Here is a 21,558-nt window from a genome sequence, read left to right on the forward strand (position 1 = left end):
AAGGGGGCTGGGAATGGGGCTTGGTTGAGGTTCCCCCAAAAGCAGAGCCTGAGACGAGGACTTGGGTGCAGGGCACTTATTTGGAAGGTAACCCCAGGAAGCACGGTGTGGGAGGGGAGTGAGACAGAGAGGGAAGCCGATTCAGGGGGTGTTCATGAACAAGTTACCACTGGGGGTAGCTGAAACTCCATCCTCCCGGGGACCCCCTGAGAGGCCGTGTGGGACATGCCTCAGAACACATCCCCCACTCCAAACACCCAGCTCTGGGCGGCTGGGTCGAGGGTTCCTCATGGTGCTAACTCCGTGGCGTTTCCAGGTTGCATGGTTACAAAAAGATCCCTAGTGCCAAAGAAAGCCCATAGGCTGAGAAGAAAAGAGAGGCCAGCACTGTAGGCATTCCAGAAACAGCTCACCGCAGCTGCCGGTGAACGAAGACCGGGGCTGAGGGGATCCGGAGATGGGCATCAATAGTGCCTGCTACGGCCACCGACGCTTATTGCCAGAGTGACTCATTGGCAGTCCCCTGCTGTCCCTCCTCGGGTCTACCCATCAGAGCCCAGTGCTCAATGACCCCACCAGGGCCCCTCCTTTCAGCCCTCTCCCTGCTAGTCCTTCTCTATAGCCACGCTCTCCCCTCCCCCGCCTGCCCTCAGACAGGCCCTTTGGTATTCCAGAAAGAACGTGATGAACTGATTTACGCCAATATTATAACGATACATCAACAACAATCATATGTATATGGCTCCTCAGAGTTCACCATGAACCTTTACATGCATTATGTTGTTTAAAACTCACAACATCACCTAGAGGGAATCTGAGGCTCAGAGAAGTTAAGTCGTTTGCCCAGGGATACTCAGCTAATAAGCTGACCTAACTGGGTACTTTCTAAATGCTTATATTTCAAATATCAAGCTATCCCCACCTCCCCATGGTGCCTTTTGTTTTCCTGTCATAAGTAGGCACTCAATAAATATGTGTGTTGAATGGACTTTTTCCCCCCCAAAATAATTGCTAATTGTGGGAATTGTAGACATTGGAGAGCCTGTTAGAAACAGATTCTATAATAATATCCAAACTCCTTATCCTAGCCAACATGGCCCTGTATGATCTGGTACTCGCCCATTCTTCCTTTCATCTCATCACTCTCCTCCTGTCTACCTGCCCTCGCTTCTACAAGTCCCATCCTTCATTAATTACACTCCCGTTCCTTGAATAGGCCACTCTCTTTCCTGCCTCTGAGCCCTTGTTTTTGCTGTTCTCGCTGCCTAAAATTCTCTTTCCCTGGTTCTATCATTACTATCATTATCTGACTCACCCTGAAGCTCTCAGGTTAAATGTTGCCTCTTGTTAAGATAGGAATTCTCCCTAAATATCCATTCTTTTCTTTGTTGGTAAATAACTTCCAATTTTTCACTGAACACGTGGTTGGCCAGAATAAGGTCTACATTTCCCAGTTAGATGTGGCCAAGTGACAAAGTTCTAGCCAATACGGTGTAAACTGAATGGGTGTATACAACTGGCAATAAGTGTCCCTAATGAGGAGTCTGCCCTCAGAAGAGTTGCTTCCTGTTCTCTGCCGGCTAGAATGGGTACCAGAAGGCTGGAGCTCAAGCAGAGGGGACCAGGGGTGGTGGCAAGCTACACAGAGAAGCCTCACGTCCAACACAGTGCCAGAGCCCCAGGGCAGCCAAGGCCCAGAGGGCCTGGAGGCCAACAGCACTCTCAAGCATGGGGAAATAGAGCTCTAAAAATGGTCCCCATACCCAAGATGGGCACAGACATGGCTGTGAGGCTGGAACCCCAAGAGGCCTCTGGGTAGCAGTGAGGGAACCAGAGACCACAGCAGCTCTAAAAAGGTCAGCAGTAAATGCATCGAGAAGAGCGGGTGTAGCAGTCTGGTGTAGGGAGGGTAGATTTTGAAAGTGACCTCTACGATATTTATGATCTCACAAACTCTTCCAGAACCCTGCCATTCCACCATCAAGAAGTGGAAACCATTTCTCTCTCCTCTTGAAGTTGGCCAGGCCTTTGTGACCACCTTGACAAACGGAATGTGATGAAAGTAATGCCACATGATTTCTGAGGACTAGGTCATGAAAGGCAAACTGGCCTTCTCTCTCTCTCTCTCTCTCTCTCTCTCTCTCTCTCTCTCTCTCTCTCCACTCACCCTTAGAATCCAGCTGCCATGCTGTGAGGAAGCCCAGGCGACAGGCAGAAGCCATGAGTAGCTGTTCCAGCTGGCAGCCCCAAATGAGGTGACACCCAGCACCAAGTGTCCAAGGAGGCCTTGAGGTGATCCCAACCCCCAGCCTTTGAGCCACCCCAGCTGACACCGAGTGGAGCAGAGAGAGATGTCCCTGCCATGCCCTGCTCAAATCACAGATTTTATAGGAAAAATCAATGTGGTGCTTGTTTTAAGCTCTGGAGAGCTTTGGTATGCAGCCGGAGAGAGATAACCCGATGGCAGAAGTGAGTGAGCACCAGTGGCGGCGTGTGAGCCCCTCCCTCGTGCCAGGGCCAGGGGTCAGCCCTTGATTACCCCTGGGGAGAAGGGAAGGAGGAGGTAGGGATGAGTGAGAACTGCATTTACCCTGAAAGGGACTATCTTCACACCAGAAGTGCCTGAGCTGGTCTGAATTGTCACACCGACATTTTCCACCATCAGTGGAAATGCAACCTGGAGAGCCAAGGTAATTTTAGTTTCAGGAAATTAAAGAGCATTCGTCTTTGCACACCAGAGTTTGTGATCAAGCAAAAACTCCTACCCACTTTACAATTTGGGGCTGAGGTGCGTCTACCCACAGCTCTGAGTCTAGCCCCCAAGCAGGCACTAAATTTGTCCACACAAAGACTAAGGCTGCACTGGCCTTTCCAGCAGGAAATCATGGTTTAGTGGTATAAAGTCAGGAGCCCTGGAACTGTCACCCAGGGAAGTCCCTAAAACATTTTCCACATCTAAAGCTTTGTTTTTAAGTTGTGCTTGCTTATAGGAACCAAGGCAGAACAATGCGGGTGGCCAAACAGCAGAACCGGTCAAAACCAAGTTCAAGACGGCTATTGGGTGCCATGCACAAGAGGAAATGCGTGCAAAAGATGCTGTGAGCAAGAAGGGAAGATCTGCGCATGCCCCAAATGCCCCCGCCCCGAGTGATGACGCGGAGACCCCGCCCCCTTCACATCCCATAAGAACCCTGCTCACTTTCCCTTTGGGGAGAAAGTGTTTTAGAGCATGAGCTCTGCCTCCTCTATTCATTGATCAATGAATCAAGTTTCCGCTCTGCTATTCTGAACCCAATCTAGTTCTATTGGTAAGAGCAGCTCCGGGCAAAAGGACCCACTCACGGTCACTGGTCCCTTAGGGCTCGGTAACAGAACCAAGTGGGTCTCTCAGTTCATCCCTTTACCATTCCAGTCCACCCGAGGCTTCTGGCAATGGGAGGGAAGGGGAAGGATTAGTGCAGGTGGAGAGCCCCATCCCTGATCCATTCTCGGGGAGGGTGGGGGGCACCCACAGTCAAGCTGCAGCCCCACCTGTTTACATCCCTCTTCTTGGCCTCTGCTCAAACGGTCACATGCTGGCCTAGTCACTTTGTGGACAATCCAGGCAGAAGGTTGTGGATGGGCCAGATGTGCCTCCAGGCTTCCTTAGCCTTCCAATTCCGAGACAGATGTTTTATGACTCAAGAATTTTGGGGAGGGGCCGGCCCGGTGGCGCCAGTGGTTAAGTGCGCACGCTCCACTGCGGTGGCCCGGGGTTCGCCGGTTGGGATCCCAGGCGCGCACTGACGCACCGCTTGTCAGGCTATGCTGTGGCGGGGTCCCATATAAAGTGGAGGAAGATGGGCATGGATGTTAGCCCAGGGCCAGTCTTCCTTAGCAAAAAGAGGAGGATTGGCAGATGTTAGCACAGGGCTGATCTTCCTCAAAAAAAAAAAAAGAGTTTTGGGAAGGCAATCTTGCTTCAAGTATTCCTATTGTAATCTACACCACAAGTTTTTACAAAAGGGATGTTTTTCCTTTGAGATACGTTAAATAGCTCTCTGTCCCCAAACATGCCTTGGAACCCTTCGGCTCACTCTGCGTACAAGTTGAGCAGCGCCGTATTTTTTGCTCCTCAAACAAATTAGGTGCGTAGTCTCAGGAGTAACACATGGTTGCCATTAACGCTCATGACGTTTGGGGTTTGGTCTAAACCCACATTTTATTCACTGAACTATTTCTTTTTTCCAAAATAGTGAAAAGAACTACAAAACACAAGAGCAATTACGTGACTTAACTTTCCAGCTCTGTCAAGCTGTGATTAAAAGTGGACAAATAATAATAGCACTTATGTTTCTTTCTGGAAAAGCAAGAAAAAAAGGAAATTTTTTGCCATGGTTGTTTTTTTAATGCCATAAACTACCAGTGATGAGAAGTGGAGAGAATGATGGGGCTTCCTGAAAGCATGAGAAGCTACAAGGAAAGACCTTTTTCGTGAGGGACAAGGGCTTGGTGACCACTCAGGTCCTGGAGAAATGTGACATGTTCCCTGTCAGGACACTTGGAGTTATGGTTTAGCCTCTGATGGCTCACTCACCTCTGGTAGAATCCAAGAGAGACTGGCTATGATATGGTGATTTATAATAGGAAATATATATTTGGTCTTCATCCCCATTTCTGGCACAGAGCTCCTAAAACACCTGGAATTTGTTAAGTGATTCGAGTACTAACAAGTGCCTTTTGTTATGTTAATAAGGTGATTTTGGAAAGCCCCTAGGTCACCTAATAATGGGGGCTGGTCAACAGAGGAACCAACCATGTGATTAGCGGGTTGGAACTTTCAGTCCCGCCCCCTAACCTCCGGGAAGGGAGAGGGGAGAGGGGCTGGAGGTTGACTCAATCGCCAATGGCCAAGGATTTAATCAATCATGCCTATGTGATGAAGCCGCCATAAAAACCCAAAAGAATAGAGTTTCGAGAGCTTCCCCATGCCTTGCCCTGTGCATCTCTTCCATCTGGCTGTTCCTGAGTTATGTCCTTTTATAATACACCAGTGATCTAGTAAGTAAAATGTTTCTCTGAGTTCTGTGAGCTGCTCTAGCAAATTAATCGAACCCGAAGAGAGGGTCGTGGGAACCTCTGATTTATAGCCAGTCGGTCACAAGCACAGGTAACAACCTGGACTTAACGACTGGTGTCTGAAGTCCAAGGTAGGGGGAAGCCTTGTAGGACCCAGCCCTTCACCTGTGGGATCTGATGCTATCTCCAGGTAGATAGTGTCAGAATTAGGTTGAATTCTAGGATACCCAGCTGGTGTCCGGAGCATTGCTTGCTTGTTGGCGGTGTGGGGAGCCCCCCTGGCCCCCATGAATTTGAATTTGGATCTGGACACTTGTACTGGCCAATAGCCTATGTTAATGAGGGGCAAGAACTGGCTCCTGATTCACCAGCCAACCCTGTATGATCTCCCCTAGACTCCCTGAGGATTTTTCAAATAATCTTGGATAGGTCCTCCCACGGTCACTTAGCTCTCCTATCCACGCTTTTATCTGTCCTGATTTAGATCTGTAGGCCCGGTCACAGTTTAGGCCATCTGAGGTCTCCCATGTGCCCTGATCCTCGGGAAGGTGGTAAAGGAATATCCCGGGAGAAGTCAAGAGGCTTACATAATTCTGTATCACAGAGGACTGCGTTCGGCTGCCCATAATGGAAAGTCAACAACTGTGGTGGCTTGATGGAAAAGGAATTGATTTGTCTCAGGCAGTAAGAGGTCAGAGTAATACAGTCCCGGTCTGAAAGGGTGGCCCACGAAGGCCAAGCAGGAGCCAGGGCCTGTCTGTCTCCCCCTCCTCCAGCCTTGCCAATGGCAACTGCATCTCCAGCCCAGGCCCTCGCTCCAGCAAAAGGAGAGAGCAGCAGAACAGGCAATGCCAGCTGACTTCGGATTGCGTCCCACTGGCTAGAGCAGAGTCACATGGCCACTCCTACTGCACAGATGTCTGGGAAAGTGGGTTATTGGCTCTAAAGCCTTGCTCTGAAGGACTATCAGCGAGAGGGGAGTTGAAACGGGGGTTTAGGTACCGGACTGGCTGAGAGGCAAGGTGGAAGTCAATCAGTAGGATCCCGCGGCTCCTGGAGGAGAATGACCAGCTGATCTGCTGTATCATGGAGTATCAGAACAAAGACCCGGTGAATGAGTGCGTCCAGTACCAGCAAGTATTACACAGAAATCTCATTTATCTGGCCACCATCACAGATGCCAACCCAACCAGTGCTTCAAAAGCAATGGAATAATCTTCCAGTTGGCTGTTGTGAGGAGTAATTGAATGTAATCCATTTCCTATGAAATGGAGATAGGATCTTTACCAACTCAACTGCTTAAAACATGAATGAAACCTCTGTGGCTCTTTTAAAAATGTGAAAATGTGAATAAAGCTACTAAATTAACTGTATTCTCAATGTAAATATTTATTTTAATAGTTAAGCAGATTCCCTCAATTAAAAAAAAAAGAAATGAGGATTTAGGGAGCCAACCTACCATACCTGCCTTGATCTCTTTTGGACTGATGGTATGGTTTTTTCTTTTTTTTGAGATATAATTGACATATAACATTATGTTCGTTCCAAGTGTACAACATGATTCAAAATTTGTATATATTGCTGAATGATCACTACAATAGGTCTCTTAGCAACTTTCAAATATGCACTACAGTATTATTAACTATAGTCACCATGCCGTGCATTACATCCCCATGACTTATTTATTTTATAACTGGAAGTTTGTACCTTTTGACCCCTTTTGCCCATTTTGCCCACCCACCACCTCCCTCAGGCGTCCACCAATCTCCTCTGTATCTATGAGCTCAATTTTTTTGTTGTTTGGTTTGATTTGGGTTTTTTAGATTCCACATATAAATGAGATCATACAGTATTTGTCTTTCTCGTCTGACTTATTTCACTTACCATGATGTCCTCAAGGTCTATCCATGTTGTCACAAATGGCAGGATTTTTCTCTTTTTTATGGCTGAATAATATTCCAGTATTCATTTTCTTTAATGATGGTGTGGTTTCTTTGCTTACATTTTGCTTCACCAACAGGCTGGGGTGTTTCTTAAGTCTTATTTCACTACTGATATAGTTGTTTGTTTTTTTTTTAAGTTGGGTTCATTTTGTTGTTCAAGGGGGCAGGAGTGAGAGGGAAGTTTCCTATCAAATATAGGGGGGCCGAGAAACACGGAATGAGAATCTCCACACCTCTGCCAATCTCAATTCTCATAGTAAGAATATTCAGCATCCAAAGAATTGCTGGGATAATTAAACTGTTTAATTCCTAGAGCAGTAAAAACTACTTTCTGTTACATGACGTAGAAACCCCTGTGGAAACTGGCTGAAATACTGATTGGGGATGTATTTGTTCACACGACCTTAAATCCAGAGGTAGAACTGGCTTCAGGCAAGCCTCGATCCAGCAACACTATAATATCTCCAGTGCCTAGTACCTCCCTATTTCACTGTTCTGTCTTCTGAGGCACAGGCTTCCTCCTCAGGTTTGCTCCCTGAGGCAGACGCTATTGATGCCCCCCCCATTCCTTATCCCCTCGGCCTGCCTGAACAGCTGCAGGAGATAGTTCACTGTGCTCTGACAACCTCCTTCTCCAGCGTGTGCATGTCTCTAATGCTCTGCCTGGCTGCTTTCTCCAGCACCAGGGGAGCTGGTGCTACTGAATGCTGGGAACTCATGCTGGGGGACATCTCCTCTCCCTGCAGCTCCATACTTGGCTTGTGCTCTATTTCTGTTGGACAGTGCTGCTACAGATTCTACAGCAAACTACAGCCTCCGCATTAAACCCAGCCAGCCACCTGTTTTGTAAATAAAGTTTTATTGGAACCCAGCCACACCTGTTCATTTTTATACTGTCTGTGGCTGCTTTTGCTGCAATGGCAGTGTTGAGTAGTTGCAACAGAAATCATATGGCCTGCAAAGTGTAAAATATTTCTTCTCTGGCCCAGTACAGAAAAAGTTTGAGGATCCCCGACAGAGAATATTGACCTTAGGAATATTTCCAGGCTGCAAAAATATTACTGGCTTTCACAAAAGAGGAGAAGTTTGGTTATTTTTGGAATGTATAAGAATATATATTTAGGGCCGGCCCCGTGGCTTAGCGGTTAAGTGCACGCGCTCCGCTACTGGCGGCCCGGGTTCGGATCCCAGGTGCACACTGACTCACCGCTTCTCTGGCCATGCTGAGGCTGCGTCCACATACAGCAACCAGAAGGATGTGCAACTATGACATACAACTATCTACTGGGGCTTTGGGGAAAAAAAAGGAGGAGGATTGGCAATAGATGTTAGCTCAGAGCCGGTCTTCCTCAGCAAAAAGAGGAGGATTAGCATGGATGTTAGCTCAGGGCTGATCTTCCTCACACACACACACACACACAAAAAGAATATATATTTAACACGTGTGTGTGCATCATATGTGACTGGTGTGTATGCATGTGTATTTTGGGGTGGAAAAGGGAAGATGGCAGCCATGTGAAAATTAATGCATACAGCAACGTGGACACCTCAGCAGGACATTGAAGTCCCTGCTTCCAAGTAATGACTGACCCTACGTGAATTCTGACTAAAATGAAAAGTGTTTCTAATGAGCTCTGCACAACTTGCCAGAGAAGTATAAAAAATATTCTTATTAGGCTCAGGGTGGCAAAACAACTTGCCAAAAGTCAGACAGCTTGTTTTTTTTCTTTTTTTTGCTGAGGAGGATTCGCCCTAAGCTAACATCTGTGCCAGTCTTCCTCAATTTTGTATGTGGGTCGCCACCACAGCATGGCCGCCTATGAGTGGTGTAGGTCTGCACCCGGGAACCAAACCCAGGTTGCTGAAGCAGAACATGCCAAACTAAACCACTAGGCCATGGGGCTGGCCCCCTCCAGTCTTTTTATAAAAGAAACTATCTTAAATCTCCAAAAAAAAAAAAAAATTTACCAAATGAAATAAAGGTAACAGAATAAAGCTATTATTTTAGTCTGCCCAGAACACATTCTTGTACCCCTTCTTCTGATACCACCCCCACTGCCTTTGGTGAATAACTCCAGCTGCAGGCCTCTGGTGTGGCTGGCAGTAATGACATTCCCACCTACCGCCCAGGAATTAACACATAAGCTAGGCTACAGCCACTCTACTTCCTCCCAGACAGAGCAGTTGGCTCAAGGGGGGGTGGCATGTGACCCACCTGGTCAATTGGAGACCTTTCCCAGAATTTTCTAAAGAGGAAGTGAAGGGGTAGCTGTAAGGATGTAATCCTGGGCTTTTCGTTCCACTTACTAGTGCTACATAACAAATTATGTTGAAGTGCGTCAGATTCTATGGGTCAGGAATTCTGACAGGGCACAGTGGGGAGGGCTTGTCTCTACTCCCCAGTAGCTGAGGCCTCAACAGGAAGGACTCAAAAGCCAGGAGTGACTCAGACCAGAATCATCTGGAGGCGTCTTCACTCACATGCAGTGGCTGATGCTGGCTATTAGCTGGGACCTCAGCTGGGCCTCTTGGCTAGAACACTTTTCTGTGGCCTCTCCGTGTAGTTTGGGCTTCCCGACAGCATGGCAGCCTCAGACTTCTGCCATGGCAGCTCAGTACTCCAAAGGCACTGTTCCAGAGAACAAGGCAGAAGCTGTATTGTCCTTTATGACCTAGCCTTGGAAGTCATATAATATCACTTCTGCTGTAGTCACAGCCTCACCCAGATTTGAGGGTAGAAAACATAGACCCCACTTCTCAAGGGGAGGAATGTCAAAGTCACATTGTAAGATGAGCGTCTGGAATGGGAGATACTGTTGCCACTGTTTTTTGAAAAGGCATTCATGCATCGCTTAACAACAGGGATACGTTCTGAGATGGTACATGGTATAGCCTATTGCTCTTTGGCTACAAACCCGTAAAGCATGTTACTGTATTGAATACTATAGGCAACTGTAACACAATGGTAAGTCTTTGTGCATCTAAATGTATCTAAACATAGAAAAGGTACAGTAAAAATACAGTATAAAAGATAAAAAATGGTACACCTGTATAGGGCACTCAACACAAATGGAGCTTGCAGAATGGAAGTTGCTCTGGGTGAGTCAGTGAGTCAGTGGTGAGTGAATGGGAACGCCTAGGACACATAAATAAATATTTATTTATTTATTTATTTATTTATTTATTTATTTATTTATTTATTTTTGTGTGTGAGGAAGATCAGCCCTGAGCTAACATCTATTGCCAATCCTCCCCCTTTTTTTTCCCTTTTTCTCCCCAAAGCCCCAGTAGACAGCCATATGTCACAGCTGCACATCCTTCCAGTTGCTGTATGTGGGACGCGGCCTCAGCATGGCCGGGGAAGCGGTGCGTTGGTGCGCGCCCAGGATCCGAACCTGGGCTGCCAGCAACGGAGCGCACACACTCAACCGCTAAGCCACGGGGCCGACCCCTAGGACACTACTGTACACTATTGTAGACTTTATACACACTTACACTTAGGCTACACTAACTTTATTAAAAAAATTTTTTCTTTCTTCAGTAATAAATTAACCTTAGCTTACTGTAACTTTTTTACTTTATAAACTTTTTTAACTCTTTGACTCTTTTGTAATAACATTTAACTTAAAACACAAATACATTGTACAGCTGTACAAAAATCTTTTCTTTCTTTATATCCTTATTCTATAAGCTTTTTTCTATTTTAAAAATTTTTTAAACTTTTTTGTTAAAAACGAAGACACAAACACACACATTAGCCTAGGCCTGCACGGTGTCGAGATCATCAATAGAGGTCTTCCACCTCCACATCTTGTCCCACTGGAAGGTCTTCAGGGGCAATAACACGCATGGAGCTGTCATCTCCTATGATAACAATGCCTTCTTCTGGAATACCTCCTGAAGGACCTACCGGAGGCTCTTCTTGAGGAGGTGTCACTCTTTTCAGAAATATGTCCATGGTGGTTTGCTTGGTTTGCTTGAACATTTGCAATGTTCATGATACAGTCATAGATGTTGTAATCCTTCCAGAATTGCCTCAGTGTCTTCTCAGTGTCTTCCTCAGTTGTAGCAATAGCCTGGGCAAAGGTTCTCCTCAGATAGTAGGCCTTAGAAGCTACTAAAACTCCTTGATCCATTGGTTGGATCAAAGAGGTGGTGTTTGGAGGGAAACTTGGAAACATTGCTTTGATATTGGAATGAAGATCACGAATAAAAGGAGGAGGTCCTGTAGCATTATCAATAATAAGCAAAATCTTGAAAAGTATGTTATTCTCCAAACTGTGCTTCTCCATTTCTCTGGCATAGCAATTCAGGAGGGCATCTTGGAAGAGGAGCTGGGTCATCCATGACTTCTTACTGCTCCTGTAGTACACTGGCAGTGTGTGCTTGTTGATATGCTTAAAGGCCCTGGGGTTCTCACTGTGCCAGATCACAAAGGGTTTCCATTTGTAGCCTGCAACATTGCCTCCAAGCAAGACTGTTATCCTGTCCTTAAAAGCCTTGAAACCTGGCATTGACTTGGCCTCCTCATGGATGAAAGTCTTTTCAGGCATCCGTTTCCAGAATAGGAGGTTTCATCCATATCGACTATTTGCTCTGACAAGTAATTTTCCTCCACAATCAGCTTATCCAGAGTTTCCAAAAATTCTTCAGCTGCCTTCACATCAGCACTTGCAGACTCACCTCTCACTTTCACATTAAGTAATGAATAACGATTCTTGAATCGTTTAAACCACACAGAGCTGGCAGTAAATTCAGCATCATAGTTAGTCCAGTGTGTTCTTTCAACAGGGCAAGCAAACTTTTTGCTTTGGCTGTGATCGTCATGGTGCTGAGAGGGCTACACTTCTGTGTCTGGTCTTCAATTCAGGTCATTAGAAGTTTCTCCATGTCTGATACAGGCCCTTGTCGAATTTTTGTTAGTCTTGTTGCCTTCAATGAAGCTGATCCTTTAACAGCTTCCATCACTTTGTTCTCGTTCTTCAAGATCGTAGCTATGGTGGAATGGGACATGCCTGACTGGCGAGCAATAACCATCACTGATTTTCCACCTTCGGAGTCCTTAATTGCTTTTAATTTCATTTCCAGGCCAATTACCTGACGTGGCCTCTTACTGGCAACATTAGCAGTGGATTTTGTACAGTTAAGGGCCCTGAAGAACAAAATAACACAAGATTAAATCAAGCACAAGTGAAAATGATGCAATCGAGAGATGCGGTAAACACGAGATGTATCAGGCTGCTGGTGTAACACAGCACACTGTTTTATAATCAACTTTTTTTTATAAGTAGAAAGGGTACACTCTAAAATAACAAGAAAAAGTACAGTACAGTTAATACATAAACCAGTATCATAGTCGTTTATTATCATTATCAAGTATTATGTATTGTATATAATTGTATGTGCTATACTTTTATATGACTGCCAGTGCAGTAGGTTTGTTTACACCAGCATCACCATAAACATGTGAGCAATGCGTTGCGCTACGATGTTATCACGGCTATGACGTCACTGGCAATAGGAATTTTTCAGCTCTGTTATAATCTTATGGGACCACCATTGTATGTGAAGTCTGTCATTGACCAAAACGTCATTAGGTGGTGCGTGACTGTGTAATCCGCCACTCTCGTGGTAGCCATGTTCTCTGCAAGAACAAAGTCAAGTGCCTCAGTGGGAGGGTATGCAGAGAGGATCTGACAGTTGTGTGGTCCTCTGTGCCAATACCTAAGCCCTGGTTCCTGAAATCACTCCTTAGATGTTAGAAGCTACCCCAGTCATCTGAACCAAAAGATTTCCTTTTTGCTTAAACAACTTTAAATGGGTTTCTAGGGGGTCGGCCTGGTGGCGCAAGTGGTTAAGTGCACGCGCTCCACTGCGGTGGCCGGGGGTTCGCCAGTTCGGATCCCGGGTGCGCACTGATGCACCGCTTGGCAAGCCGTGCTGTGGCGGCGTCCCATATAAAGTGGAGGAAGATGGGCATGGATGTTAGCTCAGGGCCAGTCTTCATCAGCAAAAAAAAAGAGGAGGATTGGCAGATGTTAGCTCAGGGCCGATCTTCCTCACACACACAAAAAAATAAATAAAATAAAACAAATGGGTTTCTAACACTTGCAACCATGAGTTCTGGCTGATAAAATAATTATTGATTTTGAGACTGAGAGATGATTTCATTCATTCAGTCACCAAATATATATATGTAGATTTTATTCATTCCTTCACCAAATACACATAAAATACACAAGGTAATGTGCTAAGTACTGGGGGGGGGGGGTACGGCACAATGAGTTAGACACAGCTCTGAGTCACCCACGAGGGGTTTACAGGCTGTATTAGTCTGCTCAGGCGGCCATAACAAAATACCACAGACTGGGTGGCTTAAACAACAGAAATTTCTTATCTCACAGTTCTGGAGGCTGGAAGTCCAAGATCAAGGAGTCAGCAGGGTTGGTTTCTTCTGAGGCCTCTCTCCTTGGCTTACAGATAGCCTTTCCTCTGTGTGTGCACAATCCTAGTGTCTCTCTGTGTGTCCAAATTTCTTCCTCTTATAAGGACATTAGTCAGATTGGATTAGGGATCACCGTAATGGCCTCATTTTAACTTAATCATCTCTTTAAAGGCCCTATTTCCAAATGCAGTCACTTTCTAAGGTTTGGGGGTCAGGGCTTCAACATATGAATTTTGTGGGGACACAGTTCAGCCCATAACACAGGCTCTTAGGGATGATAACTGTGGGAGACTGCAGTACTGTTTAGCAAATATTCACTCACCTTCCCCTCCCTCTTGAGATGGTGTGCTCTCCTGTCCCACTGACTTTGGGCTTGACCCTGTTACTTGCTTTAGTCAATGGAATGTGAGTAGATATGATGCCAGCAAAGGCTTTAAATGTACTTGCACCGTTTGGCTTCCTTGTTGCTCTCTGGTGATCTGCCCTAAGACAAGAATGCCCCAGGAAGCTGCTGGTCCGGGGAGATTGAGGAGACATGTGGAACAGGCCTGGACCCAAGCCACTGAGTGCAGCCAAACTCACCTGAGATCAATAGACCTGCAGCTGACCCACCATTGCATGAGCAGGAAATAAACATTTTAAGCCCCTGAGTTTTGGTGTGTTTAAAACTTTTGTTACACAGCATTACTGCAGCAATAGCTGACTAATGTGATGAGTGATAAATTACTCTACCGTGTAGACAAAAAGCTTTTTCTCTATGCTGAATTTTATTTTACTGAAGATTTTAATAGATATAACTCCTCTTTTTCAAATGGTTAAACAGAAAAGCCATAAATTATTTTTATTATCTAACATACTTGACAGGGAGGGGAGGTTTTTCCCAAACACAATGCATACGTTTTTACTTTCAAGAGGATTATTACCATTTCGTGAGCATCAGCGATGCGTTAAGCACTGACCTGGGATTCCAGGAAGTACAGTTCAGGCTCAGAAACCTCAACACTGGAGCTGCCTAAGGACCATCAGACAGATGAGGTCATGAGCTGAGAATTTCTTAAATATGTGAGAGGATTGTGAGTAATTATGTAATGATGCTGGTGATTGGAAGCCCAAGTTTGCATACTCACAGTCTCAGGTATGACTCCCTACCTATTCCCAAACGGAAATTTCTCAAAACTTGCATGGCCCTGGTATGTCCCGTTTCTTATTTCTAATCCTATGAATCTGCTCCCAAAGTTGGAGGCACGTCTTACACCCCACAAGGTTCAAACACTGGTGGCAGCATTTATCCATTCTTATTTTTCTGATAACCTGCCAGGAACCAAGATTTATAATCAACTGCATGGGATTGTGAACATTAGTTGAAATTACACTTTATATGGTCTCCAGATCATCTGTCTTATTTCACTTGGGCTCACCCGTTTCCATTGCATCTATAAGCAAAGGTCACGACCTCTTTTGAAAAGGGCTCAATGGAAGGGAAAATAGCAAGTCTACGTGTTGAAGTAAAAGAATTTGGTTCATAAAATAAAACTAAGGCGACAGAAGGCAAAGGGAGTTTCCGCTGTTTGAAAAGGGGCTTTCTCAGCACAAGCTTGGAAAAAAATGTTGATGATTTATGCAAATTAGAGAGAAAATGTGCCCCGAGGGATCTTGGCACAGAAGCTCAAGTCGGAATTCTGGATTGGAGGCTGGCAGTGTCTCTGATTCACTCTGTGACTGGGGCTGAGCCATTTAACCTCTGTTTCTAAATACCCTCATCTATAAATGCAGGCTAACAACGCTGTTCTTCCTGCCCCTGAAAGGGAGGCAGTAAAAATGAATGAAATGTCGGGGAATTACTTCTAAGAGCCATCGATTAGAAATACAGCATATGGTCTTCATGAGAGCTTGTTTCTGCCACAAATTTTTCCCTGCTCCCTCTGATCACTCCGGCGAGAGTGCCACAGAAATCAACTTCTCTCTGCAGCTATCTTCACACGCCGCTCTTAAAATCACAGAGGTCTTTAAAACGGAGCTCCTGCCTGCTCTGGGTGTTCATTATGAGGCCGTGTCTCCTGGCTCTTTTCTACACGGAGCCACACAGCCTGGATTTTCTGAGACGGTGGTGACTTAAAATATTCTGTCCCATTGTCAGACCATGTGTTGGAACATGTGTCAGATCACGTGTCCTGATCACTGCTTCAGAAAATATGGTCGCTCACACCTTCACGGGAAAGGAAGCACCTGCTTGCTGCCTAAAGTCCTCTCTGGAAACGGATGGGAATAAGCAATAAAGCCATAGAGAGACCGACTGATTGATTGAGCAGTAGATATATAAATAGAGGAGACGGAGAGTGGTAATTTGACTCAACCATTACTATGTGCCACGGTGGGGTGGGGTGAGTTGTCTGTTTATTAAGTAGCTAAGCTTGTGCTGGGCACCGGGCTACAGTACAGGAAGTAATAAACAACATCCCTGGCCTCAGCAGCTTGCAGTCCAGTGAGAGAGAAAGGCAAGTAATTAACAAGCCAAGGGTGTGCTTTGGGGCTGTAAGGAGAGCAAAGACAGTTTGTGAGAACGCAGGGAGGGCTTCACAAAGGTGGTGACACCATAGCTGAGTATTGAAGGGTGAGTGAGCTCAGCACGTGGGCTTTGCAGGGGAAGAGCCCTGCAAAGATCTTTTAGCAAGCTCTGATGGTGCCCCACATACAGCCATCCACCCACCCCGGAAGGCACCTGAAAAGACTTCCCAAATACAAGGAGGACTTCCTGAAACTCCATCAGACGGTGTTCTCTGGCCTCTGAAGCATGCTCAGCTGGCCACGACATGTGCGGGCAGATTCTATTTTCCCAGAAATAACCCTCAACTAACGAGGAATGAGAGCAGGGGTGTGCTGGAGCAGTGGTACTAGCTCTGGAGAGCCTGATTGTTACCTACTCAGAAAATCTGCAAGCCAATGGTTAAACCATTGGTAGCTTAGAATCAGCCACGGTGGGAATATTTACATCATGACAATTGGCAAACACTATTAAATTGGGACTTTCTTTGTTCTCCCAGAAAGCTGGTTTACCAGCACACCAGTGAATGGGAGTTAGTGGATAAATACTCCAGCTTCCTCAGCCCTCACTGGAGCAGTTCTGAGGGGTGTGCTATACAAGATTCCAGAGCGGCACCAGCAGGACTGAGCCCCAGTTGCCCACATCGGTAATGCACACTTCATTGGCCTTCCTCCCTTCCCTGTCTCAATTCTCACTCCCTCCTTGTGCTTCCTAGGATCACCTCTCTCATGCCCAAAAATCCTTGGCTCAGGGTCAGCTTTTGGAGGTACTCAAATTAAGACAGGCGTGGAAGTGAGAGAGAGCATGCATGGTGCATCCAGAGGGAGCAGGACAGTGCTCATGGAAGGCTATTATATCATGCAGAAGATGTTGAACTTAACCAAGGTGTCTCAAGGTCTTGGAAGAATTTAAACAGGGAAAAGATGGCAAGATCAAGTTTGCATTTTAGGAAGTCACTCCAGGGGCTGTGTGACAGATGAATGCAAAGGGAGCGAGACCAGAGGCAGGAGGATGGTGGTCATGGTTGCACAACAATATGAATGTACTTAATACCACTGAACTGTACACTTACAATGGTCAGGATTATAAGTTTTATGTTACGTGTATTTTACCACAATTGAAAAAACTGGGAGTGCCAGGGTCTAGGTCAGTGAGAGAGTCCAGGGAAGAAATGATGAGGGTGTCGGACAACCATGGGAGGTGCCATCCACATAGAACACAATGTAGTTGTGCTCACCAGAGCACTGCTTGTGGACAGAACTCTGAGCATGGCCGGCACTATAGGAACAGATACCAGAAGAGGAGACTGGGAGAGAAATCCAGAGGGACAGGAGGATGAGTCAAGGAAAGTAAAGGAGGATAGTGTCAAGGAAACCAAGGTAAAGGGAACGTCAAGGAGAAAGTGTTACCAGTGCCACAGGCCAAAGAGAAGTAGTTGTGAGGATTAAATAGGTAGGGGTTTAGTATCTGATATAAACTTCTCATGGAATCCTCATAAGAACCCTACATTAAGTTCAGTGACCTTGCTGAATTCCTTTATTAATTCTAATAGTTGGAGTGTAGGTTCTTTTGGATTTTCCATATGCACAATCATGTCATCTGCCAATAATGACAGTTTCATTTCTTCCTCTCCAATCTCAATGCTTTTTATTTCTTTTTCTTGCTTTATTGCACTGGCTATGACCTCCAGAATAATAATGAATATAAGGAGTGATAGCAGGCATCCTTGTCTAGTTCCTGATCTCAGGGGGAAAGCTTTCAATGTTTTACCATTAAATATAATGTTTGTTGTAAGTTTTGTTTGTACACACTCTATCAGATGAAGGAATTTCCATTCTCTTCTAAGTTTGCTAAGTGTTTTTACCATGAATGGGTGTTGAATTGTATTTCTGGTTTCTCTGGGTGACCCTGGGAAAGTTACTTAAACTCTAACTGTAAAATGACCTACTGCTTTGGCGTTACATATACCTGGGTTCAAATTCCAGCTGTTCCATTTTCTAACCGTGACTCTGGGCAATTTAATTAAGTTTCCGCATATAGAAAATGGAGATAATTATAGTAACTTCCTCATAGGAATTTGAGATTTTTTTTTTTTTTGTAAGTTCAAGAGCCCAAGAAGTGGTTTTGAAGCAGGACTAGAGTTTAACATCCAAATCCCAGGGACTCAGATCTCAGATACTTTGCAGGGGCTGATGTTCCCAAGAGCCTTTCCATCTCCTGCTCCTCCCTCAGGATTTCTCAGAACCTTTCTGATGATGAATGGGAATGGATCTGAGCTCTTCCATCCATGTACTCACACTTTGCCCCTCAGGACTAAGGGCACAAATATATGAGTGGTGGGTCCACTGTGACAGCCAGTCTCTAAAGATGCTCCCCATGACCCATGCCTCCTGGTATTCATGCCCTTGTGTAGTCCTCTGCTTTTGACTCTGGGTGAGCCTGTCACTCTCTAGTAACAAAGTGAATGAGCACAAGTGATATTGCATGATGTCCAAGGCTAGGTCAGAAGAGGCTTTCTAGATTCTGTCTTGGCCTTTTGGAACACTCTCTGCAAGACCTGGGCCACCACGTAAGAAGTGCTACTACCCTAAGACTACTATGCTGGAGAGGCCACAGAAAGGAGCCACATGGTACAGTCCCAGCTGAGCACAGCCTTCCAGCCATCCCCACCAAAGCACCACGCGTGTGTGAAGCCAACTTGGACCCTCCAGACCAGCACATCTGCCACCTGAGTATCACTGAGAGACCCTAGTCAACCCCATATAGAGCAGAAGAATGACCCATCCTAGGCCTGCCTCAATTCTTGACCCACAAGATCATGAGATACAGTGACATGGTTGTTACATTAAACCACTAGTGTGGGGGCTGTTCGATGCGTGGCAATAGGTAACCGGAGTATCGACCATATGGGTTTAGTCTTTAGTTATGGAAATGTGCTAAGCAAACCTGTCCAGTGCTCAACCCTATGACATCCATCTTGTTTGACCCTATTCTAACTCCTTGAGTTAACCAGATTCAAATAAGCAGTATTTAAGTACTGAGAAAACAGTGAGAGAAGGGAGTCATTTCACTCTAAATTTCCTGCATATTTTGTGCCTTAAATCCTCCTATTAACAAAAAGGGACACAAACAGATAATCTTCATAGCAATCTACAATGTTGGCACCATTACGTCCAGTCATTTTTTATTTTTTTTGCTGAGGAAGATGGTCCCTGAGCTAACATCTGCTGCTGATCTTCCTCTTTCTGTATGTGGGCCGCAGCCACAGCATGGCCACTGACAGACAAGTGGCGTAGGTCCACACCCAGGAACTGAACCCTGGCTGCCGAAGCAGAGGACGCCAAACTTAACCACTAGGCTACCAGGGCTGGCCCACATCTAGTCATTTTTTAAGGTTGGGGAAATGAAGGCTCAGAGAGAATAACTAACTCGCCCAATATCACACTGCTAGTTAAATGGCAACGATGGGACTGAAGCCCAATACTATGAACTGCAAGCCAAGCTCTTTTTTTTGTCTTGGTTGGGGAGCTTTTAGTTGGCAATCAGGGAAATCCATTCATAGAAGCACAGGGAACAGAAGGGAATTGATTAGAAGAACACAGGAGCAAAAGTGCAGACAGGCCCAGGAGGCAGGACCCCGGCACTGAACCCCCTTCAGGAACCCATCTTTGCCCTCTCTGGGGCCCCGTGTTTCTGAAGGCACTCTTATTATTCTCTGCCTTTCTGTAGATTGGCTTTTCCTGGCCTGGCATACACAGACTCGAACACAATGGCCCCGCGCAGTCTGGCAGGGCTGACTACATAATTTGCAGGGCCCGGAACAAAATTAAAATGCAGGGCCCCAGTCAGGGACAGGGAAGTCAATCTCCCCTTCCCACAGGCCCACTGCCTCAATCCATGGCAGTCGGCGGCCTCCAAGGGATCGCGACCTGCATGCCGGGACACACTCGGTGCCTGGATCTGCGGTGGGTGAGAGGCCCTGCAGAGTGGCCAGCCAAATGTGCTGTGGCCCTGCCAGCCTGGGCGGGGAAGGCTGCCACCTTGCCCCACCCCAAGATGCAGTGAGGCACACCCGACCCTGACCGACCTCCCCAATGTTAGCACCCAGGCCCCAGCCAGGGGCAGAGGGCAGCGGCAGTCCTAAGGCCAGGGTGGCATGCGGGAGGCCACCCATCTCAGGGAGGTGAGCCAGGAGGCAGCAGGAGGTGGGATTGTACATGAGCCGAGGCTCCAAGCCCCTGGTGTGTGCTCCATCGTCCCATGAGACTTCACCTACCAAACACAAATTCACAGTAATATTATTCAGAATGTCAAGATGGCAACCGCAGAGCATTAAACCCCAAGCATGGGGCTCTCCTGAGCACGAGGCTGTGTGACTGCACTGACTGACCAGCTTTCTTTCTCCCCGTCCCCCATTCCCAGGAAAAAGAACAGAACTGGCTCAGCTAGGGGCAAGTTCCACCTGTAGCTACAGCAACGTAGAGGCTGCGGCATCCCACCCCTGGGGAGGAGAGGAAGGGCAGTTCCCAGAGAACCGGGATGTGAACCAGGAATAGACCCCAAAAGGTCTCTACTGAAACCTCTCCGACCACTTACTAAGTATTTTCACACTATCCGTCACATACTCTCTTCGAGTATACGAGCAGGGGTGGCTGGCTGCCTACCCCAATAGTCATCACCCCTCTTCCTTAGTAACTTGAGGCAGCATGTACCCAAGCTAAAAGGTAACATTTCTCAGCCTTCCTTGCAGCAAGAGATGGCCAATGAGACATAAGTGGAAATCACTGGGTGGGACTTTCAAGAAATCTTTATAAAGGAGACTGACTCAGCTGGAAGGGGATGCCCCTTTCACCCCTTGTCCCTCCCCTTCTTGCTGTTTGAAGGATTTAAAGCAGTGGGTAGCATGATCAAATGGAGGAGGTGAGTTTCAGGAGGGGGGTTCAGTTGTTCAGGGAAGAGTCCTCAAGGATCCTGAATGAAGGCAGCTGGATGAGGAAGAGCACGGGATAGATGTTAAGGAGGCAGGACCTACAAGATTTGATGGTCAGGACCATATCTGGCACCTTTTGTGTGCGAGGCAAAGTAGAATGTAAGCTACATGAGGGCAGGGACCATACCTCTTGCTTACCATTGCATACCCAGGCCCAGCACCGTTCGTGGCACAAACGGGGGAAGCCCTAAATGCTGTCCAATAAATGAATGAAGAATGAATAGAAAGTGCTCCAGAAGCCCTTTGGGGACTTTATTCCTAGTGGGAAGCAGGCTCAAGGGGTCAGGAGCATCCACTCCCCGGGTGCCACCTGTGTGTGTGCTCCATCCGTATGCTCAGACCCAGGCTGGGGTTTCTTGGGGCCTGCAAGAGGAAAGCCATAGCAATGCCACCTTGCACGAGCTTTTCCCAACTCTGGCTCCGATGCGATTTGCAGGCCAAGTTAATGCCACTGTTTCCACAACATCACTTCCTCTGCAGCGTGAGAAAAGAGGAAGAAAACTCGCTATGTGACTCTCCTCTTCCCCCAGGGAAAGCACAAAGCTGCTGGAAACAATAACAGCGGCCCTGTGTAAAGGGG

General features: G+C 46.5%; 1 pseudogene; it reads left to right on the forward strand.

Annotated features, from left to right (window-relative positions):
• The first annotated feature begins 1,093 nt into the window (after positions 1-1,093).
• Positions 1,094-6,315, forward strand: LOC101401604 (SS18-like protein 2 pseudogene; annotated as a pseudogene).
• Positions 6,316-21,558: the final 15,243 nt, after the last annotated feature.

Source organism: Ceratotherium simum, chromosome X (genome assembly GCF_057802395.1).
Source record: "Ceratotherium simum simum isolate JZ-2026a chromosome X, ASM5780239v1, whole genome shotgun sequence".
Classification (NCBI taxonomy): Eukaryota; Metazoa; Chordata; class Mammalia; order Perissodactyla; family Rhinocerotidae; genus Ceratotherium; species Ceratotherium simum.